A 27,316-nucleotide genomic window follows, 5' to 3' on the forward strand; every position below is an offset into this window, starting at 1 on the left:
CATTCTTGGTCTCCACTGTGTTCATATTTAGTTTGAAATGCTTGGATGAATGGGTACCATGTGTTCCTTTCACCTGCAGCTATGATGCTTTTGCTTAAATAACAGGAAATTTCAAAATAAAATGAACTTCAAACAAAAACTCACTGAGTGTGCACTGTTTGTTCACTGTAGTGTAAATATTCTGTTCCATGAGGAGAAATTATTTCTGGGGGGGAAAAGAAGGTCTTGGAGTAGTTCACTGTGTTTTTAATAGATAATTAAATATGAATATGCACAATTAAGGCTTTTTTTTTTTTTTTTTAGGGAAAGGAAGACATTCTCTACAATGTGAATTTCTACGGAGTAATTTTTGATTTTCCAAAGGTATGAATTTTTCTGTTCTTTTAACATTTTAATTCTTTTTTTTTACTAGATTATTTACTTCTGGTTTAAAATATGGTTTACTGTTTTCAGTGCTGCACTGTCCATATTAGCAGAATGAGAAATGTATCCTGAAAAAGCAGTGGTTGGGGTTCACAGGAGAGAAGTTATTAGAAATTTAGGTCATAATTCAGAGTATGCTGAGCTCTCCTGAAGACCTGACATTAATAAAAAAGTGTGTGTGTGTGAGGATGATCAGTGACACAGGCAGAGGGGGATGAATAAAAGCTGCTGGTTTGTGTCCCCTCCCCGAGCCCGACAAACTCCAGGGATAATGTGAAACCATTCTTCTAACAGCTGCAAAGGCAGTTTAAGTGCTCTAATCTCCATGTGATTCCAGCAGATTCTTCTCACCTCACATTTGTGGAGAGCAGTTTTTTGTTTTTTAATACTCAGAGATGGGTCGTTTTTTAAGTGATGGGGTGGTGGATTTGCTTTTTGTCGTCGTTCACCTAAAAATGCCTCTGAATTCACGTGAGAATACTCTGCTGTCATCTGAGATGGTTTCTCATGTGACTCCTCAGATGAAGATTCCAATTGCAGACAGATCTGCTCTAGAAAAATTTCGGTGCAGAGAAAGATCTCAACACCAAAGGATATAGTTGCATTGGTGGTCTAGAATTTTAGAATTAGGAGTGCTGGTACCATGTTGTAGGCAGTGCTTTATGTATGTATAGCCTTGGCATAAGTCATTAAAACACACTTGTTTTCCTTGTTTTTCTACTTCTTGATTGTTGGTCTATCCACACACTGTATGCCACAAGCATTTGGGAATTTGTTGCACTGTGACCCGGTGTTCTGTCACAATTGGTTTGTTTATTTGTAACTGATAAAAATAATTCTTCTGTGGGCATAAGTTTGCTAAAATAGGTAAAAAAAGAGAAAAAAAAAAAAGCCTGCATTGGCCAGAAATAGCTTCCTTGGAAAGTGGAAACTTCTGTAAATATTTTCTTAGAGCAATGTCCTGAAGATACCTGATAGTATGTCAGATAATATCTCATAGAGCTAACTTCTTATCCAGGTGTAAGCAACAGAACTCTCACTAGAGATTCAGAATGAATTCCCACCAGGGACAGAACTGTCAGTTCATTTGTTAAAACTGATAAAGAATTAGGAGATGAATCAATTTACCTTGAGTTGCTACTACATTTGAGCATCGTGAATGCTTTGAAAATAAGACTCTACGTAAAAGAGGGGAAAGCCACTTTGTGTGAAGTTAGGTGAAGGAAGTTAGGGATTTCTTAAACATAGTATGTAGAAGGACATGCCGTAGGTTTTACACACCATCTTGAAAGTCAAAGGCTTCAAAAACTTTGTGAACAAAGGAAAAGAAAATCCCAGAACTCCTGAATTTTTACATCGGGTAAACATGAAGAGAACTTGGCTCAATAACAACCCAAAACTCGCCCCAGGCAGTCACAGTTTGTACAGTCAGTTTTAGGGTCTGTGAACAGCCCACTGCAGTTAATACTGGTTATGCTGAGGATGCCTGGGAGAGGTTTTTGTGGGTGTTAAAATGTCATATTGTTAAAGATCAAGTGAGACCATTGTGTGTTCTCTGTTTTGTTACAGCACAATTCCAAGCAGTGTTTCTTCAGGAGATGAGGTCAGCCAGTGTGTCCTTAAAGGTTTATTCTGTTTACACAGTGGTGGGTGGGAGGACAGGGGTGTGCAAATGGGAGATGTTGCCTTTATCATAACACATCATTACCTGTAATCATGTTCCCCTTAGGAGAGCATTAGTCATGTTATTGAATAATCAGGAGCTACAGGAACTTTGATCCCTTTCCTACTCTTAAAGAGGTTGAGCTGAAGAGAGAACTAGCCAAAGAAAATCTTTTAAGTAAACTATGGTTTTCAACACTGTTGAAAGGAAGGAGTGCTGAATTTCTGTTAAAATTTACAATATGAAGCTGGGCATAATGTTCACTGGGCATTCTTGATTGGAATAATAATTAAAACAATCCACAGTTCATCACCGTTAGCTCATTGATTTTATTCATCTGAAGACTTCATAGTTGATTTTTATGGAGGTGAAATAATATCCCTGTGGTATATTTACAGGTTAGAATTGCAGAATTGTTTTGTAATGGACAGAATCAGAATATTTGGGATGTGTATTTTTGATTAAATTACCTGTGCTCTGGTTACTCGTGTGTCACCATCTCTGAGATGGGGAGCTAAGAGCAGCATTCACTCCATCGTCATTACCAGTCCCAAGGGATTTCTTATTCACCACTGTATCTTGTGTTCAATAAGAGCCAAAAACATGCTATTTAATCCTATTTGTGTGACTGTACTTTGTCGTTAAAAAAAAGTATGTTTACGTGAGAAATATGAGGAAAGGCCTCAGTCTCTTATTAAGGTCCAGCCCAGCCTTGTAGAAAAGAGAGTCTCCTAATAATTCTGGAACAGTCACAGATTGACTCAGGCAACAGTTGAATCAGGCTGTGGTGAAGGAACACTAATATTTTTCTCAAACTGTTGTCTGACTCCCTCCTGCTTTGGAAAAGTTGAAATAACTCCCTTACTGACTGAAGGTGCAGGAAGGGAGAGATGCAAATTAGAGCTATTACCAAAGAGAAGTTGAACTGTAAAAGAAAGTGAGGACTCCCACTGTCCATTACTGTGGTTTAAAGGTGTTACAGAATAACTGGGTGATCCTCAGCCTGGCGTTTACGAGCACCTGGTGTTCTACTGGCTGGAATCACAAAGGAGGGCAGGAACACTACTTTGTGAGGTGTATTTATCTGTGTGTATGGCTTTCTTTTGTTTCTCTGTTCCTGATTCCATATGTTCTGTGGCTCTGCAGTCAGTAGCCTCCATTAAAAGGTTCAGGATAATATCAGAGTACTGGCAGGTTCCTTCAGGGTATCAGTTCTTACAGCACAGGTCATGCAACAAGACTTGGAGAGAGATCCTCTCAACCGCGTCATCCTCCCAGGGCATGTCAATAGTGTTCGTCCCTGCTGCATATTCCAGGTTGGAATCTCTTCCTGAGGGGCCCTGTGTGCTCTGATGGATCCTGGCAGGGTGGGAGCAAAGGGCAGAGCAGCTGAACCTGAAGGCTGGTAGAGGTTGAGGGTGAAATGGTGCAGCCTTGTCTTGTGTTATGGAAGATCATGAACAGGTCATGCAATCACACCTGCTGAAGTTTTCCCGTCCCTTTGGGGTTATGAAATAGAGGACTGTCTACTGGCTCCTCTAAAACCTCTCTTCTTAGGAACAGCTTAACAGATACGTCTGCTATGATCTTTACAGCTGAAACAACTGCTGCTTTTGCTTTAACAGCCGAGGGTTAACTTGGTAGATTTGCACAGAATCATAGAATCATTAAGGCTGAAAAAGACCTGTAAGATCATCAAGTCCAACCTTTCACCTAATGCCACCACGTGCTGAAGTGCAGAGTTACTCATTTTTACCTTGTTCATATTTCTGGGGCCTCCAAAGCAGTGCCATGTAGCCACAGGTGACACCTCGTAGCTGTGAAAATACTGCAAGTGCAAACATGAACACTGTTAATGCGGTGCTGCTCACACCAACATGCTTGTAAGAATTATCTCCTGTAATCCCTAATGTTACAGTGCTTACTTGCTTCACTTGAAAAGACCAAGTCTTGATGAACTTCTGTCTGTGTAAAACATCTGCTCCGATCACAGAAGTGTTTTGCACTTGTTTTTCTTATGGCAGTGTGGGGCTGCCACTGTCACACCTGCTGAGCATAATCAAGGATGAGTTTTAGTCCTGAAGTATTGGCTGCCTGGTCATTATAAAGGGCAGGGCAACTGGTCCCAAAATGGAAGTGACACTCTATGGGGGGGGATAAAGAAAAGTTGCCTTCTTGTTAGAAACCAGTGCAATTTGTTCAGATTGCTGTTCTCAAAATAAAGAGGTTTTTAATCCCAGCTTTAAGCTGTGTCTCCACTGGGTATCTTGTTAATGTCCCTGATAAGCACAGCAATTAAGATATTTTGTGGCAGTATTTTCCAACCAAGCTGAATTTTTCTCTGTGGCATCTATTTTGACCAGGAATCCTACTGCTGTTCTCTTAACCAGGTCCATTGAATCCTGCAGCCTATCTGATTCTTTATACATGTTATCTCTATCTTCTGGAAATTGTGTTCTTTTAGGTCTGGAAAGTTATCTGCTGTTCATAAGCAACATGCATATCTTACTTAGGTGGAGTATACACTGAGTTTCCCTTCAGATGGCCAATGTTTTCTTTATAATAAAGTTCTCTTATTCTTAGCACATTTCTAGGTCAGGAATGCTTAAAATATCTTCGATCATTAAAACTTGGAGTCAACAGTATAAAACAAAAATAGAGAGGCAAAAGAAAAATAAATGAGACTTACTGCATCCAGATGAAGTATTGTTTTCCAAATATTCCCTGCTGTTTGTGATCATGTAGTCTTTGTCTTCCTTTGGAAGACTGTTCTACTTAATTACAGCAAAATCCACCCCTGGGTAGACCTTTGTGCTGAGAAAGGTGAGCATGGAGAGAGCAGAAAATGCACGTACTGGCGTATACTGTCTCAGACTGAGAAAGGTTGTTGGTTCAGAGAGGGAGGCAGAGCTCTGGGAGCTCAAAAGCAAGTGATAACAAAAGCATACTGATAATTTCTGGCAGTTGTTACCGTCTCAGTTGTCAGGTTCTCTGTAGTTTCATGTACATTTACACTGACACTTGTGAAAAAGTAAATAGAGGCTGGGAGCGAGGCTGGGGACTCATTTCTTGTCCCTGGATGCTTGTTCACACCAAAAGCCTGTGTGAGGAGTGAATCGGGTGACTGAGCTGGCTGAAAAGCAGACCTGATAAAGAACATTCTAAAAGGTTATTTCTAACCCTGGGGAGGAGAAGGCTCCAAGGAGACCTTGTTGCCACCCTTGAGTACTTAAAAGGGTCTTCCAAGGAAGATGGGGACAGACTTTTTAGTAGGATCTGTTGTGATAGGATGAGGGGTGATGGCTTTAAACTGATAGGGGATATATTCAGGCTAGATATAAGGAAGACATTTTTTACAGTGAGGGTGGTGAAAAACTGGAACAGGCTTCCCAGAGAGGTGGTAATGCCCCATCCCTGTAAACATTCAGTGTCAGGATGGATGGGTCTCTGAGCAACTTGATCTAGATGAAGGTATCCCTGCTCACTGGAGGGGTTGGACTAGATGACCTTTAAAGGTTCCTTCCAACAAAACTATTCTATAATTCTATGATTTTTCATCTGAATCAGTTTACCAGACTGCTGCCTCAAACTGGTTTGTGGCAGGTCTGTCTTAAACCATGCCAGAATCTTCAGACATTCTAATGCTAAAAAAGGGAGCAAATAAATCTTAGCTCCTGTATATTTTGGTTGTTTATGATAGGAGCTTTCTTAGGAGTAGGAAGGTTGTTTTTTTTTGTCTGCTTATTTCTTTAAATGCTTCTGGAACTGTCCCCTGAAAGACTGATCTGTCACTCCCCAGGAAGGAAAGACTCTTTGCTGTTTTTTGAAAAGGTTAAACTAAGATTTTCTTTTGCAAGAACTAAGCTATGGTGTTGTTTGATTCAAAATTTGCATTTCATCAATGCCTGAAGTTAAACCACCTTCTCTTAAAATGTGGAAAGGCCTGGTCTTGTATCCAAAGGTGCAGGAAGAACTGGTGAGCAAATAGTGACACAAAACGACAGCTTGTATTGTTCAGCCTCAATAAAACCTGAAGAAAGTGAAGTTTTTGCAAACTATTTTGTTCTGTGCAGGTTCAGCTCACTGGAAACTGAGAGAGTAGAGTAGAAAGGAGTGGAGGAGACTATTCCCTTTTTAGTGTCTCAGCCTGGACAAGGAGGGCATGACTCGGTGCCAAAGCTGAAAGGTAGTGGTGGCAGAGGCAGAGATGGTGAGTGACATTCCCCTGTTCCCAAGGGATTCCTTTGCAGGCAGCTCAGTGGGATTTTTCCCCCTGACTTCAGCTGAGGCCAAGCATACAAAAAAGAGAAATGGAGAGTGAAAGAACGAGCAGGATGATCTGAAAGGTATGGGGAGAGCTGCGAAATAAAGGAAGCAAGGTAGGAAAAGTGGGAAATGTAATAATAAAACTGTCAGATGCAGGAAATACTTCTGTGGGGGGGAAGAAAGCAAGAGGTCGTGTGCACAGCTGAGTTTGGACAAAATGTTTTACTCATTTCTGACTCCCTTCTCCTGTTGAAACTGTCTGCCAAGACCTACTAGTGATACACCAAGATTACTTGCCTTTTAGATAGTTTCTTTTAAACTGATGTGTCTTCATATCTCGCATGACTAGTGCATTCATCTTAAACCCTTATTGTTTTCTGGTGAAGCCAAAAAGGAAAATTGCTGAATTATTGCCAAAAAATCCATTGTATTTGGAAAGGATTTTTTTTACCCTTCCAGTATTTTCAACTTTTCTAAACCCTAAAACTATGGAAAATTTCAGAGGGATGTTTTCTCTAACTACACTTGTGCTCTGGTTTAGAGGAGCAATGTTTGGTTGAGTGTGAAAAAAAAAAGAAAATAAATCTGCAAACAGATTCTAATCAAAGGAAAAACTTCACACTGTCCAGTGGCTTTCCTAGAGCCTGCTTTTGTTCTCTTGTTCATATCTTATCTGCTGTAATTTTGTTGCTCTTAAGATGAGTATTGCATTACAGAACAGGGAGTAGTGTGGGTGTGTGAGTTACAGAGTCTGCCCTACTGGCAGCTCTTTACCTAAAAATCCCTTTTTAATCACAGTACCTGTGAAAACTGGAATCTGAGAAGATGGCATGTGCTACTCCACATCAGAATGATTTCTTGGAGGCAGTGGAAATATCTGTGGCAAATCATATTTACATTCAGAACTCCATTTATAATTGGGGTTATTATTATTTCCTCTCTCTGTGTGTACATACTTCGGATCTACTAAGTGTAAATTTTCCGAACTCGACAGGTTGCATAAGCCAGAAAAGTAGGAAATAACTCCCAAAAGAGCTGCTGCCAGATCTTTGAAGCACGTATTGAGTTGTTTGATCTGAAACACAATGTGTAAGAGTTGCTTTGCCAAGTTTTGAAAGGTACAGTATGTGGAGTGACGAGGCTGCTGTCAAGTTATTTTCTGTAACCAAAGGGGAAAGACAGAGAAATGTGGAATGTTGTTTATTGCTTAACGACGACAGGCATACCACTTTTCAGTTGTTTATATTTTAGCTGTTGTTTCTTCTTTCGAAACTAATAAGACTTGTTAAACATTACGGTGAAAAGTAGCTAGTAAATCTACTTAGGTTTCATAACCGCAGTTTTCGCTCTTTGATCTGTGCCAGACTGAAAATTTGGATTGTAAACAAGATCATTATGAGATCTTTTGCAGTCTGGGTTAGCAGTTGGGAGGACATCTCTGGAGCTACCAGAGCTACTGCAAGCATTTTCTGTGTTGATACAGAGACGGCTTTTTCAAGACCTGCAGAGCCCTTTTCTTGCGCAGTTGTACCTTCGGAAGCCTTTGACCATTTAGATTTGTTTTGCTGGGAGTGTTTTTATAAATGACTCTTCTCACTGAAAGGAGGCAGCACTTCACCTGCCCTGTTAAATGAGATGTAGGTGGTCAGATCTGTGTATCCAGCTCCTGCCTGTGAACATTTGGACCTACAAACCTGTCTACATGTCATCTGGGTTTATCTGCCCAAAACTAGTTGGCTTTTTTTTTTTTTTTCTGTGCAGGCCTTTATGACCTGCTTTTGTGTAAATGCATTTGTTTATAAGGTTCTATAGTAAGCAACTAGCTAGATACTCTGAAAAAAAAATCTAAAAATTAAGCTTCTGTGTCTCTAAATTATTTCTTTTGACCTTTTTCTGCATGGAGAAATCTGTTGACTGGACTCTATGAATATATATATTTTCTTTATAAATTGTGCATAAGCACAATTGGTGGACTGGGAAGTTTACCCTTTTGAAATGTTAAGCAGTATGAGGCAGCTTCCAGGTGAATATTTTGGAGGAAATCAAAAGCTTTCCTCTATTCATCATTGATGTGTCAGCATGGAGTGTTCTCTATTTTCACCTACAACTTGGAAACAGATTTTTCATTATTAATACTTCTCTTTTCTGTGTTAATCTATAGGTGCTGTGAAAGTATCCATATGGTAGTAAAACTTTTTTACTTTCACTTCGAAGTCCATTTCATTTTAGAATCCTAGGATCTTGGGAAGCTTTGCAGGTTGGCAAGAGCATAAATGGGAATCAGACCCTCAAAACTTTAAAAATTATGACCAGAGCAGAGACATTACAGGCAGTGCCTTTTAGATATGAGGTAATATCTTTAAAGCAACACTGTACAGAATAAATAAAACCAGAACATAAGGCTGTTTGACAGTTTATTGCTTATCTTTGCACGTTATCTTTGCTGTGCCTTTTTTTTCCTCTAAGAACTGTGTCCAGAACACAAGATTTGTTTCCCTATCTGAGTATCTTTGCTGGCACTTGATGTGACTTGATAAAAACAACGTGAATTTGAGTCAAGTGGTTAAATGTTAAAACAGTTAAATGTTAAAAATGTCCCACATGTGCTGGCTTCCTGCTGGGGGAAGGGGAACCTCACCCAGAAACGTTGCATTTAACCACTAATCAAACATTTATTATTGCTGAAAGAATGACCTGACAAGGATACAGTTGAACTGAATTGTACAGGTTGTATTCCATGGAAGTGAAAGGCTTTATTAATATTTGAAGAATGGCTTTAATTAGTCTGACTGTTGGTAGGTGTGTTCATTTTCTCGATGTACATCTGATATAGCATTTTTCAGCAACTTATAATTGGCAGTTTCCCATAGGAAATAATCATTATTGGTATTATAAAAGCACTTTGTATCTATCACATTTGGGAAATGAAAGTTTTGCAAAGGTCAGAATAAAGTGTGCCCCCAATTATGCTAATAACTCATACCACAAATGATCCACCAGAAGGTTTAATAGCTTGGTAGTCCTCTTTAGATTTTCTGAGAACAGGAAGAATTAATATTACATTTTGACACTTTACAGAAAGGTGAAAAAGGAAACCTTGCTTCTCTCTAGTTTTTGAAGTTTGTACCTGAATTTTCTAAGTGGCTTGAGGATCCTGACATGTTGGGTGGGTTTCTGCTGGGTTTTTTTAAGGAATTCTTTTTGAAAGCATTTTTTTCTATTCACTACAGAGTTATTATCTTTTTTTTTTTAAGGAGCCCAGGCTTGCAAAACCAACATGTTTAGACATTTGAAGTTGTCTGTATGTTTTATTTAGAATTTGACAGTATAGTCTAATAGACTCATTCTTTTGCTAAATTGAATATGCTGAAGTAATTTAAAATAACAGTTTGGTAGAAAATATTAAAAGATATTAAAAAAACTCCTCCTCAATTGAAAATTTTAAAGCGAACTAAATCCAGAAGTTTTCCAAACATCACAACAAATCTTCAGGATGTAATTAGTTAGCAATTATTTGATACTGGCTTTTCTCACTTAAATAACACGTCCACCAGACTTATTCCCTTGGATCCAGGAGGTCTGTGTCGCTTGAAATGGCTCTTTCTTTTGGTAATTTTGAGGTTAAAACATCAGTAAAAGGCTGGATGGAGTAATTTACTCTTGAGAGTGATTATCCTGATCTACCCACAGTTACTGTGCCTCTCCTGAGTTGTCAAAGAACCCATTAGGAGGGCAGTCTGAAAGCTAACATTTGCAAATGTCTCCAAATTGAATTATAAATGTCTCTGGTAAACAAAATGTTTGCTGCACCCTGTCAGCTCCACTTAGAGGTCTGGCTGTATCGGGTACCTGCGTTTTGTAAGATACTTTGGAGAGATACAGAAGGCAGTGAAATAATAGCTCCTATTTTTTTTTAAAGTGCAGACACATTATGTATTACTTGCTCTGGTTATTACCCCTTTTTCAGTGAAGTGTTTTCTGTAAGCTTTACTTGTTTTCAGATGAGCCGTAAATGAGGAATATTGACAAATATGGAAATTGAACTGGAGGGTTGTCAGAAATTTGCCCACAGGTTTTATGAGCTGCCTTAGGAGAGCCGCTGGCTCCTGCCCTGTTGCAGATATTGTGTTGCTCCTTGCAACCATCAGGGTTACAGCGAGGCTGCCTTCATAAAATATCTGTTACAGGGACGTGCCCTTAGAACAATTTCTCACAAAGCAGTTCTAGCAAGGCCTTTCTCCTGCAAACATTTCTTTGTTAACTGTGTGCTGGTGCAGTTGACCACATGTGTAAATAAAGAGCAGGATGGGAGCAGGCTGCTGGTAGACTTAAACTTGCATCTTGATTATGTCCTCCTGTAAATAGTTTTCTGTTTTGGCATATCTTTATTTTTTTCATTGTCAGGTTTGATACATGCTTAATAGCCTTTGTTTCTACGAGTTTTTTATACTCAAGTTCTCTCCACAGGTGAATTACTCTTCTTTCTTCAGCACAAACACCTCAGTTCACTGAGGGGACATTATTAACTCCAGTCAAGCCAGTCCTGTTTTTACCTAAAAAATTATTTCTATGCAAATACATCTCATCTGGCGAGGAAGGGATAAAGGCAGATTTGTCAAACTTACCTGGTAAAACACATACACACGTGACTCAGTAAAGGGTTTTCTGCAGCCTGCCAACAGACTGCATTGTGCAGTCCCAAACAAGCTTTCCAAAGCAAATCCCAAGTTTTGAGTGTAGGGCACACAACAGAAGGTAAAGCTAGGGTCCAAAAGTAGGTTTATTTAGCATAAGTAATGAAATACATAAGTAATGAAATACATGGCAGTATTTACGATTAGTCAGGTGCACTCCCCTTACTTGGTATCATCTTATTAAACATTCAAAATGGTGTGGATTTTATTTCCTGGCTATGTGAACAATTAAATCCTCTGAAATTTTTCTGACTGTCCTAATTATTTTTTTTCCTGTGAAGCTTTGCTAATGCAGGTCTCATCACTGCTCACTCTGCCAGTGAGTCAGGTACGTCTCCTGATGGTACTTGTGCTTTTAGACCAATGGGGACAAAGTGATCCAGTTTTTCCTTCCTTCCAGGTACAATTATGGGTCTCAATATAATAAAAATAAAATGATTGAATATCTACAGAGGTTCATATGGCATATTTTCCATTTATTTTAAGTTTGGAAGCTAAAATATCTTAATTGACAATCCCATAAGGTTTATATTTTATGAGCTCTCTTTTCTCTCTGAGGTTCTGCATTTTCAGGGTATTGTTAATTCTGTAAATTTAGCTATCAGAGTATTGTAATTTAAGGCCAAATCCTTCTCATAGTTGAAAGAAAAAATTCAGTGGTTTTATTGGAGTAGAATCAGATTTAAGGTGCAGAGCCTGAATTGTTTTTAATTATTCTAATCCCTGGACAGTTTTCCAGCCAGGACGTTTTACAGGCATTAATAACTTTTTTTATCAGTTGACTCTCCCCTGATGTAAAAATATAAAGATCTCTAATTCATGATTTTGCTATATAGCTTACTAATATCAGAGGGATCAGTTTTTCTAGTTGCATTAATGGGCTTTAAGAGAGAAGCTTTATAGATTCTTGGTTTTGTGGAGTTTTTTAGTTCTTTGGGGTTTTTTTGACCCTTCTCTGTCACGTTTCGCTTCAATTTATTAATTCAGTTGTCAAAACTGTTGATATGTTCAGGCCTTTTCAGAAAGTCTTGCAGCTCCTGTGGCAGGTTGTGTAACTGCCCAGCTTTTGATAACATTGGTGTTGTGGTGGTTGTTTTTGCAAGCAGTACTTTACTTTGGTGCTCAAGTGTCTCATATATGTTGCAGTAAGATTAAAGCAAAGCTAGGAAAGCAGAGTATTCTGGTGTGATGATGTGTCAGTGACAGTGATGATTTTGACTTGTTGACCAAGAAGTTAATTCTTTAAGCAGGCAAGAGCTGGAGTTCCCTCTCTGGTTGTACTGAGTAGCTTCAAAAAGTGGCAAAACTTCGTTTATTGATCAGCAAGCAAATATGAAAAGAAAAACTGTAGTAGAACATGGTCACGGGCAGAAGAGCAATGGATCAAGGGTTTGTGTGACTCTAACATGCGAAATTAATATTTCCATTTCTTAGATGAAGAAAAGTGTCTCAGGATCCTATTTTGAGTTTGGTATGGTTGCAGCTAATCTTATTGTTTTCTCCATTTGGTTTGTGTGAGAAACAATATTATATTATAATCAGATTTTGCTACAGAGAACTCTGAATTTGCTCTGTGACAGAAAACACTAAAAATTGAGGAAGCTGTGTTAGGTCCTTCTGTTAGGTGGAGAGGGAGATTTTGTTCCTATCCATACATGTGCAGAAGGACAGAGAGAAATTCCTTCCCTGTGGCTTCTCTAATGAGCTCTAATACAAAATCTGAGCAAGTTATAAGTTTCCACATGCTGTTGAACTAGGCAAATATGTGGTCACTTCTTTTATACCCTCTTCTGCTGTTAGCAGGATCATATTTGGGGTAAAAAAACAAATAACATATTTATTTGCTACTGTGGCAACAGATGAAATTCCTGATTTCCTTTTAACATGAATGGGAACGTTGCTCTTCTGGTTTGGGATGCCAAGAATTCACCAGCTGTGCCTACTGAGCTGCAGAAAATAAAACTAATGAAAAGCTCATTCTAGGGTACCATTAGGCTGGTGCTGCTGGAACTGGTTCTTGGCCTTGTCATGGACAACGTGCTTTTCATCCTGAGTGGATTCTCCTCTCTTGTTTTTACTGCCCACATGCAAACCCACTGCCGCTGCGTGAAAGTTGTTCAGCCCCTTTGCAGGGGGCTGTGTTTTCCCACAGTGTGTTTCAAGTGGATGGATTTGCTTTCTGAATGATGAGAAATGTTACAGGCAGCTCCCAGGGGTTCAGTGAATTAAAGCATCGCTGCAGAATCGCTGAAGAACAGGGTAGGTAAACGTTTTTTGGAGTCAACAGGGTAGATGTGTTGGACCACAGTAGTTGCTGTTCAGAGCTAAATTAAAGGTCAACAAAACACAGAATTCCCTCAAAAGTCCAAAGCATCACAAGTGTTTGAATTTGGTTTTGCTTCTGAAGATGTTCCACACCTAGAAAAGCAGCAACGAAACAGGGTTTGCCGTGCCAGCTAAATGGTGTAAAAGGGAAACCCGAGTATCTGATGCCCCTTATTTTTATTTTTGTGCTTATATTAAACACACAAGTGGTTATAATGTACAGTCTAACCGTGGCATGTACCATTTTGTACAGAGGAGGAAAAGAGCACTTTTAATTATTATTTTTTTTTCTGCTAATGATTCGTCTTTCTTAAAAATAACTCAAACCAGAACACATCAGACAAACCCAAAACTGAGAGCTTTTAATCTGAGTTGATAGTCTCAAGTCCAGTTTCCGTTTGGCCGGTAGGTCCATATCTATATATATCTATATATATATATATAGATATATATAGATATATATATATATGTTTATATATTTATGAGTATGACAGGTAAGGGCTGAAAATTACACTTGAGCATCTTCATTGATAGGAGGAATAAATGATGATCTGCAAAGACACTCTTTATGTATATCATGTGAAGAGAGCTATTATAGGAGGAAAATGTAAGTATTGGTTCTCTTTTGTCTGTGCACAGTTCCTGCAGGCTTTGGGTGATGATAATAATGAGAACTTGGGGAACCAGAAGGCATCGTGTGGAATACTTGAAAGCAAAAATACATGGAAATTTCAAATATATTTGAGAAGAATAACAGTGATGCCCTGTGGGACAAAAGGACCTTTTTTAGAGTATTAAGAGAGTCTGACAGATGCAAACACCACGTGGAGAATGTCACCTCTTTCTTCCTTCCTCAGTTTCCTCTTCCTTCTCCAGCAGCATCAAAGAATAGGATGTGCTCTTTTCACAGAGCCTCCTTGGACAGTGTGAGGTGGAAGGATATTTAGTAATCGAAGAGGAAAAGCTGAAAAGTTTTATTTCAAATAACCTTTGGCTAATATGCAAGGAAATACGTAGTGCAAGCTTAGCTAACAGAAGGAGCTGGAGTTGGTCAGTTATTAACATAAGGGGAGTTTGACTAAGTGACTGATTGTTTCCAGAGTAGTTCAGTAGCTCCAAGGTATGATTTCTAAAAAGCTTATTTTGGCATCACTCAAAGTTCCCCCTCATAATGCAGGAGAAGACAAAAGCCTCTTGGAGGCTGGCCATAAGCTTTGTTATACACGTTTAGTTTAGAAAGGAAAGGAAATTTGTGTGACACTATAAAAATCAACTTTGTGTCCTGTGAGCAATTCCCTATTTGGTGTGTATGGAAAATTCTCAGTCAGTGGCAGGTAAGGTCAACATGAACACAGGCCAATCCCTAAATAATTTAATATTGATATGGTGTTTAGTTCTGTACTAAAAAATAAACAGGGACATTCCTTTTTTTGTTTACATAGAGATTTAGAAATAGTTATATTGCCCTTCATTCTTCTAGGTTTTATTAGGAAAGACATCGGAGACAAATAGAACAGTGACAAAGCTAATAATAGGTCTTTTATGGAATGGGACTTATTTTGCCAAACTAGAGCATTTTTACATCCTTGTGCTTTTAGGTTGATTCTTTTGTGAAAGGCGAAAAAGGGCAATACAGGGATTTTTATTTAGATTTTATTTCGGCTGTGCTGATTCAGAGCTGCTTGTTGTTTTCTTGGAGCTCCATGCGTAGTTTTTATTGTATTTTTATATCACTTTTTTTTTTTTTTTTGTGGGGGAGTTGAAATCAGCTCCTGCCTCTGCTTTGTTTTAGTCATGAAGCATCTCTTGAGATGTTCTGTCCATCTTGCATATTTACTTTCTTGGTGGTTGTGCTGGAATATGTGTGTTTACCTGCAGTTGAGGTTCTCAGGTGTGAAAATGGACTTGGGTTTCCTATAAATCACTAAACAGACTTTGGGAGCCTCAGGAGCTAGGAATGAGGCACACTTGTGCATGTTACTTTATCCTACAGAGTTTGCTTCATATCCTCACTTAGATGATGCTCACATTGCCATGTATGAGGTGTTTCATACACAAGTATTTGCCTAAGTAATCTTTAAGACAAAGTACTTCCAAGTGCAGGATGGCAGCTCTTAGTCTTCAAAGTCCCTGCAGTGCTTCTGGCACAATAGGAACACGGAGCTGGGTATGAATTATTGAATGTCAGCAATTAGGACTGTTATTAAAATAGGAAGCCACTCTGTATTTTCTGCTTGTTGTCTCTGTTCTGGCTGTTCTTCCCATAAGTGGTGTGAGTGGCTGACAACTGAAAGCTAAATATCTCTTCCTTCCCTTTGGTGTACTGGTTTGTCTCAGTGATGGCTTCCCACAAATGACAGCTGCCCCAGGTGGGAATAGTCTGCAGCAATGCTCTGGTGCTCCTGCCACCAAACCCTCTGACCCTGCTGAAGCAGGAAGGGTGAAATATTCAGATTTCGTGGGTGCAGTGGGGAAATGCCCCTGTGCTGTGGGCAGGCATGGAAGGGCCATTGTCAAAGAGTGTTTTTTGGGGCAGTTCTGGGCAGTGACAGGTATTAAAGCAGTGCTGTCTCTGGATTGCTGCTGCTGCCTCTCCGCGGGAGAGGGAGAAAACAGTGGACGAGAATGATCCAGCCTGTTTGAGACTTGGTGTTCAGTGGTCATTCTCTATCCCCCAACAGGTGCCTGACAGCTTCCCTAAATTTGTATGGATTTTGCCTGTAGTGCAAAGGCATAAGCACCACTACATCCATCCCCAGCCCATGAAGCTGTTTGGAAATCCCAACAGTTGGCAGCTCGATCTCCACTGCAGTGAGGTTCTGGTTTTCCTCCCTCTCATCCTCTGATGAAGGAGGGATTCACCTTTTCAAATATAGAGCAATAACCTTCTTCTCCCTCCTCCACTTCTCTCAATTATCAGGTGTGCACTATATCTAATTTTAAATTAACTTGTCACCCTACATCCCATCTGTAGGGGTTTACAATTTTAAACCAGTTGCCTTTGAGGTGACTTTATATACTGTTCCATTAACATATACATATCAATTCTAGGGCACTTACAGGCTACAGAATAAAATCCCCTCTTGAGCAACACGTCTTCAGGGAAAAGAAGTAGTTTGGATTTGATTTGCTGTGGAATGAGAGCTGTGATGTGTCAAAACCTAACATTGAGTGGGGCTGTTGAATGACTTAAATGGTTGTTTTAATACAAGGCATTTTAGGGCAGTTTTAGTCTAGATACTAAGTATAAGATGGACTTTTTCTTATCTTGCTGGTGTTCCATTATCCGTGGATATTTTAATACAATGTAGGAGAGAGTGAAACTACACTTGCCTGAATATGTGAATATGTGCATGAGCACCCAAGGTACTGACTTACTGAAAGCATTTTTATGCTAATTTTCAATAAAGAATTACGAAACTAAAATTGTGGGAGCTTAGACTGTGTATGAGACTGTTAAATCCCTAGATTTATTGCTGTTATCAGTGACATGATACAAAGGGAGACACTGCAGGAAGGGCAATATTCCCATTCAGTTTGTGGTCCAGCGGCTGCAGTCACCTGGGGCAAGAAGGAGCTTTCCATGGCTGGCAAGAGCACTGTTTAATGGGCAATATTCCCATTCAGTTTGTGGTCCAGAGGCTGCAGTCACCTGGGGCAAGAAGGAGCTTTCCATGGCTGGCAAGAGCACTGTTTAATTTTATGATGTAATCCATAGTTCTTTATATGCTGAGGAAAACAGCATCAGTATTGTGAAACAGAAAAGTCATTTTCCTTTGGAGAAGAGATTTTTCTTTCCCTCTCATGCTGCTGGAGCTGTGTCCCTGCCAGCAAAGATGAAGTGATTTGGATTTCCAGAGGTTATGACATAACTGATGGTTTTTTTTAAAGCAAAGGAAAGCCTCCCTTGCACTTCTGTGACAGAAGAACTGAGACATGAATAAACTGAGTGCCAAAAATCAGCCCATCCCTGTTAGCCTGCAGGCAGCTAACGTTGGCTGGCTCCCTGTTAAAGAAGAGGCAAGTTAGTGCTGAAGGGTCACTTGGAAACAGCAACCTGGGAGTCAGGAACTGCAACAAAGGCAAGGAGAAGGTGCTTGTGAGGGAAGGCAGGGAAGAGATGAAAGAGTTTGCCAGAGCTGTGGTGTAGAGGCAGGGGAGTATGTTGCCAAATACCTGGATATTTGGGTAGCAAGAAGACTGGGGATTATTTACCCCAAAATAGCAATAAGGAGATGTGGATTCAAGATTGCAGATAAGCCACTAATTTGAACATATTTTTCAGGAATTTATTAGATAATTTTCAGGAATTTGTTATGCAGGCCTTGTTTTCAAAGTCAGATACACACAAATGCCATATCTTGTGATCAAAGGGAGTCAAAGTGCAGTGAAATGTCAGGTTGTTGTCTCCAAAGAAAGCATTCCCTCTAAAGAGAGAATGTGCCTCTAACTGAGGACTGGAAGGCAGACAGCCCCTGCAATGTGCCCAGAGGCAAACTTTGCAGGATGAACTCTGGGGAGGCTCTTTAGTTCAGTGACAGTGCAATGTTTTCCCCAGCTGTGCTGTGATAGCTGCAGCAGAGATCTGGTTTTATTTTGGGGAGGGGTAAAAAGACAACGAGGTGGAAGCAGAAAGAGACATAATGCTGGCAGAGGAAAAAAAACCAAGCCATTTTAGAACTCAATCTTTTTTTCTCTTTTCTCCCGTTTTTATTTTTTCAAATTTCAAGATATAAATCAAAATACTCTTTCAATCCAGCAGCTCTGCATAGTTGCCCGTGGAAGGGCAGATGGGTGAGGATCCAGTCAAACTTTGGGTCATGGGTCAGCTCCCCTCCTTGCTGCTTCCTGCCTGGCTGCTGAGCTGCAGTCACTATGTCTAAAAATCCTTTCTCGTGCTGTTTCTTTGCTTGTGGCTTAAGGAGAGTGAAATCTCTAACCGTACAAATGTGCTGCAGATTAATGCTGTGTGCACAGTAAAGGCTAGTCAGTGAGAGAGAAGCCTCACAGTCATGGTATTTACTTATTTTTAAGTAAATGCATCTATTGGACTGACATTCACCTCTGTGCTGTGTGCATACAACCAAAAATGCCAGCTCTTCCAAGACACAAGTGTCTGTAATGCTTTAACTAATAAAAAACCCCAAACCAACAAAAGGTTCCAGTGCAGATGTTGCTGCAACTTTATTTTTTTATCCCTAATGTCACTCTATCTCACACAAACTTTCTTTAACAATGAAACACATAGGAAAAAAAGGTTCTAGAAAGTAAATACCCCCCCCTTGCATTGATTTCCTGCCTCCTCGCCCAAAGTTTGATTCTAGAAGACAGATGGAAAAAAATACAAAAAATTTTTATTATATTTGTCTGTATCTTCTCTCTTTATATCTTACCTGCAAATAGCACTTATCCACATGGGTATATAAAATGTATAACTGTGAATAACTTTTATATTCAAAAATATTTACAAAATAAAAATATAAATAGATTATCTGTGCGTGAAGAGATTTTAACAAGAAATATTACAAATGGGGGTTTATGTGTAGTTATGTCCTTGCTTATGTAGAGCTCCATATAAGCAAGCACATAACTTGAATACAGGAAAACCCATATTTAGGCAGGAGGGAACAAAAAAAAAAAAAAAAAAACCAAAAAATCCAAACAGAAAACAAGTAGTTGTTCCATTTTAGAACAAAAGCAGTCTGAGGAGAATGTAATGCAAATAATTCCAATATTTATTTTTAGTAGTTTCAAGATCGGGTTCTCTATGGGTGCTCAAGGACTGGGATGAGCTTTTGCTTGTGGTGGCTTTTGCATCCAACCCTTCTGGGACCTGGCAGGACTTTGCCTGTCCCAGCCTGGGAGGGGCTGCTGGAAGAGGACCCGGAGCAGATTTGCTTCCATTGAAAGCTCTCGGGCACATGAAAACTGTGCTTGAGGGAAAACTTACCGGCATCGGCTTTTTTTCTATGAAACACTTTGATTCTTTGGGAATTGTCACATGACGTTGGAAAAGTGGCCTGGACAGAACCCTCTGTGTGGTTTCCGTTTGCAGCCTCACTGGCTGGTGGGACACAACCTAGTGGTGGTTTTCCTCAGCTTCTGGAAGACTGCAGAACCTAGAAAGCCAGGAATGTTTCAGACCCGGCTGCTGAAACCTTTTATTTCCCCTCAGTGTAATGTTTTGCCAGTTATAAGTCACCTTCCAACTGGTAGATTTCAGCTTTGCCCTTTATATTTATCAGAAAGCGACCACAAAATAAACAGTGGTGTTTTTTTTCTTTCTTCCCCCAGTTTGCTTTGTGCATTAGACAGCGCTCTGTAAATTACAGTTCCACTTTTTCTCTTGAATAGTCACTCAGGCGTGTTCCCATTTCACTGGTGCTGGAGTTCTGTTTAAAGGTTACTCAGTCCTGGGAGAGAGAAGTATGTTTAAAAGAAAAAAAAAAAAAAGAAAAACGAAACAACAAAATTAAGTGGATTGTTGGGGGAGAGCACAGTAAAAAGAAGTTTCTTGGATGTGTTTTGTTACTGTACTTGCTTTCAGATTGGTAATATTCTTGTTTCTGATGTTTTGTGCATGTCACTCACAGCTTCACGAAAAACAAGTAGTAATGAAAGCAACATTTACTTTATGCTGTGTCTAAATGTAGGAAAATTACTCCTTACTGGAATAGCAGCTTGGATGGAAGTTGAAGACTCCAGTCATTGAGGGGCGAGGTTAATTAAATTGGCTCTTAGAAACACTGTGTCCTGCTGCCTTAGTGTGGTGCATTTTTGTGTGTCCTATTTTGAGAGCCTGCTGCTTTTATTTTATTTCTTCATGTGCTTCGCCTTCCTCTTCTACTGGGGTACAAAAATGAGAAAACAATTGAACTTCACCAATTTTTTCCGTGGATACCTTTCTGGCAACAAATGGACAGCAGAAGGCTGGGATGGAGACGTGTTGCCTGGGGGAAATGCAGGACATTTTATTTATGGAGGTGGGTTTCCCCAGGTACCAGAAGATTCCTTGGGAGGTGATGAGCCAGCTGAGTGCAAGGAGCTGGGACTGCTGTGCATTCTGCACGGATCAAACGTGTTCCCCCTCTTGGTCCCAACGTAAAATTTCGAAGTTGTTCCTGCATTCCAGTCGGGCTCTGCCTTAAGTCAAACTCAGATACATTTGTATTTGTAAGGAGTGAGTTTTTCTGTTTATAAGCATAGCTGAAACCTGTAGAAAGAGGAGAAAATAGATATAGGAGGAATATTCCAGCACAGGAGGACGTTTAGAGGTGTTGCAGCTACGGAACTACTCACTCCTGGTGCTGCCATCCAGCTCCCTGTAAGGAGTACTTTTAATTTTTCACTGTTCCAGTGATATAGTGCAGGATTTAAAGGATAGTTTTTTTGTTCATGACCTGTAGTATTTTTTTGCTATAAAACCGAAGATTAATCTTGTTTTATTATGTTTTTTCTTCCCATATTAGTAGTTTAAATTTTGGAAAGTTGGGAGGGCATGGAAGTTTGCCAGTGTTAATGAGATACAGTTTTCTATTTTAGTTTGGGAACTTAGCAAAAAGCAATTCATGGAAAAATTGTGTTTTATAAGTATGAATAGTGACTGTTTTGCATTATTTAGATTCTGTTTCATACTGTGCAGCTCAAGTGAAGGCTCAGATAACAGAAATATCAGTAGATTTATGGAGGGGAAAATGCTTCTTTGAAACATATAAATGTGTATAAAAAATGAAAATACAGGTTTCCGAGACATGCTTAATATGTATTGGACAGCCAGATAAGTTTAACATTATATTTATTTGTTTGCTTTAATTGGGTTTGTGCAAGATTTCTTTGTACTAAACTGTTTCTCTTAGAAACATCAGTTCTTTTCATCCCTCCTGAGTAAAAATTAAAAAAAATTACCTTTCTTTCTGATAGCATGCCAATCAGTGATTATCTTTTTATTTGTTAAATGTAGTAATACACACATGAAGCACCTCTGCTGTCAATTTAGGGTTTAAAAGAGAACAGATCTCAAGGTTTATGACAGGTATATGCAGCTGTGCAGTTTCTCTTCTTGTAAACTCTGATTGTGCTGCAGCACGAATGCTTTATGAATATTTATTAGGGCATTGTTCAAGCTTGCCCAGCCATATTCCCACACTTTGTTTATTTGGAGGCTATAGGAAAAGAGGACAAAAAGATCTTTTCTCAGTACATTTCCATGTTATTAGTGGAGTTACTTCAAGTCAAGCTGATGAATGTTTAGTTTTCAGCTCTTTGAGAGAAGGGTTGTTTTTCCCTAGATAAGTGTTCACAGTAGTTTATTGTTTTTAAAAATAAATAAATATTAATTAATCTCACTAACAGCAAAACCTAAAGTGTTTTATTCCCCTCAGAGGTTTTAAAATAGGCCTTTAAATGCATTTTATTCAATGGATGATTTTACAGGGAGGGAATTTGATTTGTTGGATGTCATGCAGTGTTATTTGTGGGACTGTTTTCATTAATGGCAGTGTGAATTACTCCTTTCCTGAATTTATTTCTGTGTTTGCTTTTGCTGGATCAGAATTTAATAGGCTCAATGTGTGGAAAACTGTTGTCAGTCTCACTTTTGTGGCTTCCATGGGCTTTGTTAAGGAGCCTGTGCTCATGGAAATAGAGATAAACCTTCTGTTAGTCAACAGGGAACATTTGGGAAAAGGAGGAGTATGCAACAATTTTCATCTGTTCTTGTTACTCTGAACTAAAAAAATGTAGAATAGCTTTGATAAAGCTTTTAACTTGTGCTGCAGACTATATTTTTTAGATTCCTTTTGTTTTCTGTTGCAGATGTGATCTTATCCCACTCTGTCCTGTATTGTAGGCTTGACTTTCCTGCCCTTTTCCATAGGGCAGGCTATTCAGTTGTCTTCTTTGGAATGCCCTTGCTGATAGGAACATGTCTCAGGGATATTTTTTGTGAACTCCCTGGGACATGAGCATCCAAAGTCTGTCCCTCTTCCCTTGCCTTCACTCCACTAGGTGCAGGTGTTTTGCTTTTTAATGTAAAGTTAAATATGTGATGGATTATTTTTCTTTACCCCTCCCTCATCCTGGAGCGAAGGGACGGTTTGGTTTTGTGTTCTGGTTTTCTTTTGGTTTTTAAACTTTGATTCTTATAATTCAAATTGCACCTCGTATTTTAAAAATAACGCTACCTGAATATGGAAAATTAGTGACAATGTGATAGCATAGTTTATATCAGTAAGAAATAAGAAAGGGATGTGTTTGTTGGTGAAACTGTAATTGCTGTCATCTTCCTCAGCAATGACAACAACCACTGAAGAACTGGCACAGTCTTTGCTGGGAAGCTCAGGCAAATTCCAACAAAAGGCTTTTCCAGAGCCAGAGAGTGTTTTTTCTGTGGTTCCAGTCATTCAGCTGTTCCATCTCAGGGATAAACTCGGTTCAGTCACCGCTGAGGAAGTTGATTGAGAACTGTTTCACCTTTGTATTCCTCTGGACGAAAGGGAGGCGTTAGAAGAGAGCTGTACATCTGAAGTTTTGGAGGACATGGTAAGCAAAGCCATCTTGTTCTGTTCCTTCACTTCAAATAGTACCTTTTGTTTTAGTGAAACCAGCTACATCCAAAGTGTAGACTAGAATATCTGCTGCACATGCAGATCTGCTCAAACCAGCAGTTCCTGCTGCCTCCCCCAAAATGGAGATGAAAAACCAGATGCTGTATTTCTCATTCAATTCTGCACTTTGCCTTGGTGGTTTTTTATTTATTTTATTTTTTTTAATTATTATTTTTAAGAAAAGGGCCTCATTTTGCATGGCTGACTATTAACACACTTACGAAGATCAGCCTTTCCCAGGTTCTGCTCATGCACTCTGATATATGGGATGTATTTATGTGTCTGCCCAGGAGGAGGAAGCTCTATGCAAAGCCCAGGCAGACTTGCTTTTGGATAATCCAACTGTCCTTGCTGTCAGGACAGCAGCTGTGCAATAGGACCAGCAGAAGGCATTTTTGGAATACTTTCCTGGAGAGCCTCAGTCCTGTGAAAAGGAAGGTTCCTTCAGCTGTTCTGTATGTGTTTAGTGGCAGAAACACTTGAGGAAATATTGTGTGGCCTGCCAGGTAGTGGCATGAGAACATTGTACTGTTCTCTTATTTATTTCTAATATAGTTGCAAGTCCATGGACGCTCACACTGGGCTGCTGCCATGTAATTTCTTACACCTAAACTGCTTAACAGCCTTTTTAGGGTCGAATCACGTAGCTTGATGTAACACAAAATTACAGCCTCCTTGGTTTATAGTCATAATAATAATAAACTATTTGCATAATGGGGAATATTTTCTTTAATAGCTGTACTTTTTCCTCCCCTTAATAAACAAAAATGTTAGCCCACATCTCCAGATGCCACTAACTTCAATAAAATTCCTAGCTTTCATCAGACGTGCATCCATTCCTTCCCTTTTCCATACTTATCAGGGAAGATATTTATTCCAACTGTGCTCTCATATAATTACATTTTCCTGGTATTCACTGGGTAACAACAGCTGCCAATGTTCTGATCACTTATAGTCATAAAATGTTCCACATGAGTTAATTTGTGTAGTTAACTTAGGCGGTGATTTTGAAGTAGTTCTCAGACCTTATACTGTTCGCTGGTTTTGTTTTCGTTTGACTTTAGAAATCATCTTTTCATCTCTACTTTTCGTTGAATTGAAGAATTCCTCCTCAAGGGAACACAATAATAAGTGCTTAAAAAGAGCCCTAATCCTCTGCTCTCCTGAGCCTTCAGTATTTCTCTACCCACATTTTCTAACTGAGTATTTCAAAGAGAGCTGTGGCTGATACTAAGCTTTTTGTGATGAGTGACATTCTCAAGTGCTCATTGCTGCACTGATTGTATTTTGTAGTGTATTTGCCTTCCGGTGAAATGTAGTATTTCCAATGATTTTATAATTTGTTACTTTGGGGAAATGAGGTGAATTTTTGATAGAACAAGTTAATTAGCACGCATGAAAAGGAAAGCTTCACAACATTTTTCTTTGGGTGCAGGGGAAGTTCAGAAGTTATTTCATTTCATACAGTGAAATGCACACCACGCAGTGCAGGCTTCTAGATGTTGTTAAGATTCCTTTCAGTTAAAGTAGCATATTTTAAACTGAGATTTCTAAGATTTTAAACCCCAAAGCAACCCTAAAGCACCAGGAGCTGCGAGAGAGAAAATGTTTGCAGGAGAAGGTATAAAACTAAAAGTTGGTGGGTGGGTGAGTTAAGGAGAAATAAAATACTAAGGTGCCCTATAGAAGAAAGGGCACATAAATGGCAATATTTACATGCACAGAGAAGTGTAGAGACAGTACTAGGAGATAATGTTGTCTGCTCTACAGGTAGGATTTATCTTGCCTAGATTGGCTGCCTAGAGCTGGGTATGCATTTATCCTGTTGTTTTGGCTCCTAAAGCCACGAGAGGGAATAAGGAGTCTCTGGGGGAATGATTCATCTGCCTTGTTTAGGACAAATATCCTAGGATGGTGTGACTTGTCCTCCGGAGGTGTGTAACCTTTTGCCTTGATTAGAGGGAGCTGGACAAGAAAACTGAGCTTGGGCACAGGTCGGGGAGAGAGATTGGAGCTGCGTTAAAGTCATGTTCAAGCCTCTCATTTTCTCTGTGAAGCTAATTCTGCAGTTGAGGTGATTTGTATTTCTTCATTTTTACAGTTGCCACATGTGCTGTGGTGCAGGGTTTACACAGAATCATTTTTCCCGTGTGTTATTGTTTTAGTTCAGGGAGTTGCTTTTTCAATTCTGAGGCGTGCTAAAAAAATTACTTACGTTGAAGTGTCACAGTGTATAATCTGTTACTGGATTTTGTCCAGCATTATATAAATTAACACTCACTGGTTTATATAATTAACAAAGGGAAATAGTAGGTAGTTATTTTAATCCTAGAATAGCTGTAAAAGACTCTATTTGTTTTTTGTTTTATTTTTTTTTTCCAGACAAGCAGATAAAACCTTAACTGCAAACCATACTAACATCAGCTTTTTTCCCTAATGACAGTGTCTGCAAAAGCATCCATTTGGTCTTTATCCTCACACATCAAAATATCATCTGAAACACTTGCCTATGGCCTACATGAGTATTGTAACAATAAAGGGGGGAGAGATCTCTGTCATGTTCACAATGGATTAAGAATTTGATCTCACTTTTTTTTGATGAGAAAGGTTGTGATTACTCAGATGGAACAGAAAGTCATTCTAAAGGTTACAGAACAAGAACCAACTTTCAGCAATGACACAATAGTCTCTTTGGCCTTTATATAGTTTGTAATTATGCGCTGCTTATTGACCTTTGCAGATTAAATTTTATTTTAAGTCTCAAAAATTAATACCTTCTTCTTTTTATTATCCAAAACTCTCATAAATGGAAGACAGCACAAATGTTATGCCTCTCACACAGTTTGCTACTGCTGAAGGAAGTTTTCCTTTCCTTCCATCCTGCTGTTCTCCAGGCAGCTGTCAAGTTTATTGTGGTGGCCCTGCTGGAGCCTTTCAGCCTCAGGTGGCTGAGGGAGGACATCAGTTCTGCTGCACTCTCTGAGTGCTGGTCTGTGTTCAGGCTACACAGCCCCTTCATTTCTATCCCATCTTACCCCCCTGTGGCCAGCCCTGCCTCATGCCTCCTTTTTAGGGTGCCACATTAGAAGGGGAGCAGGAAAAGCTGTGTTCGTTCAACCCATCCTCCCACCTGGCACCGCTGTGAGGAGCCTGCTCTATCTCCTCCATAACACCACCACAGGTACTGCTGGAGCAGCTGCTGGCTGTCTCCCCAAAACCACCCTTTCTCCAAGGCAAACAGGCTCTGCTCCTGCACTCTCTGCCCACGGGCTTGTCCCTGGCAGTCCCGTGGCCTCTGCTGGCCTTGCTGCAGTTTCTTCCTTGTGTGCTCTTCCAGATGTGGCGTGACAAGTGCCGAGCAGGAGGAGACAGTCACCTCCCTTGCCCTTTCAGCTGTGCTCAGCCTGCTGTGGATGCTCTCTCCTGCCAGAACACGCTGCTGGCTCGTGCTCAGCTCCCTGTTTGCTGCCAGGACCCTCGATCTTCTCTGCAGAACTGCTGAGCCCAACCAGTGGTTGTTTACCCACCTAATTGCCTGCCTCTCCAGACTGTAACATCCCGGCTGGGGTACCAGGAGTAGGCCAACCTGTTCATTAGCTCATAGATTTTCATTTGTTTGGTTTTTTTTCGTCTTGGCATTAAATCTGTGCAAGCCTTCTTGTCTGACAGTGAAACCCCGTTCTTGCTTATTCATCACTGCATTTTAAATGACTGAAGTAAACCCCAGTTACAGGTGGTTTGCTGATATTTGTGCAGCCTCCTGACTCCCACGAGAACATGGCACAAGTATGTCCTTTCCGTGCCTATATCCACAACCTGCTGCAGAAACAGGATTTTATCTCGCTCCTCTGACAAGGGCACATCAAAACTTTGCTTCTCAGCAAGAAGATTAGTCTCAGTATATGTCGATCATCACATTCCTGTGCAAGAGCAAAGTGAAATCAATGAGAATCCATATAAATTTTGGTGATTCTGACTGGTTTCTTAAAAGCAATTTTAAAACTAACTACTTTTTCATTCTTTTGTATTCGAGATTTGAAGTGGAAGAGCAGTTATTTGCATATTGAGAGGGTGCAGCATTTAACTATAAATGGAAAGGAATGAATTGCTGATGATCACAGCTAGCATTTTTAGTTGTATTTTTGTGTGGAAGGCAGACTGCACTCATAACAAAAAAGCTGAACTGAAAGTACTTTGCTTTCTTCTGAAATATAATGCTGAATAATAAGATCAGCTTTTTTTTTTGTCTAACTTTCTCATTTGGCTTTCTGCAACTTGAGAGACGCTATCAGAACTGGGAGAATTTATTAAATAGAGCTTTCTGCACCGAGGTTTTTAGT

General features: G+C 39.6%; 1 protein-coding gene across 2 annotated transcripts in view; it reads left to right on the top strand.

Moving 5' to 3' along the window:
• The first annotated feature begins 303 nt into the window (after window positions 1-303).
• PLCB4 (phospholipase C beta 4) overlaps window positions 304-27,316 on the top strand; it is a 169,228-nt gene continuing 142,215 nt past the window's right edge. The window contains exons 1-2 of one of the 2 annotated variants that reach the window (XM_039389843.1): window positions 333-363; window positions 1,993-2,026. The gene's annotated coding sequence lies outside the window, so the exon portion shown is untranslated. Of the gene's footprint in view, window positions 364-1,992; window positions 2,027-27,316 lie in introns of both variants that reach the window. The other variant, XM_039389842.1, reaches the window with a different exon arrangement.

The sequence above is a fragment of the Pipra filicauda genome, unplaced genomic scaffold (assembly GCF_003945595.2).
Source record: "Pipra filicauda isolate LSUMZ 115617 unplaced genomic scaffold, ASM394559v2 scaffold77_size3566232_pilon, whole genome shotgun sequence".
NCBI classification, from domain to species: domain Eukaryota; kingdom Metazoa; phylum Chordata; class Aves; order Passeriformes; family Pipridae; genus Pipra; species Pipra filicauda.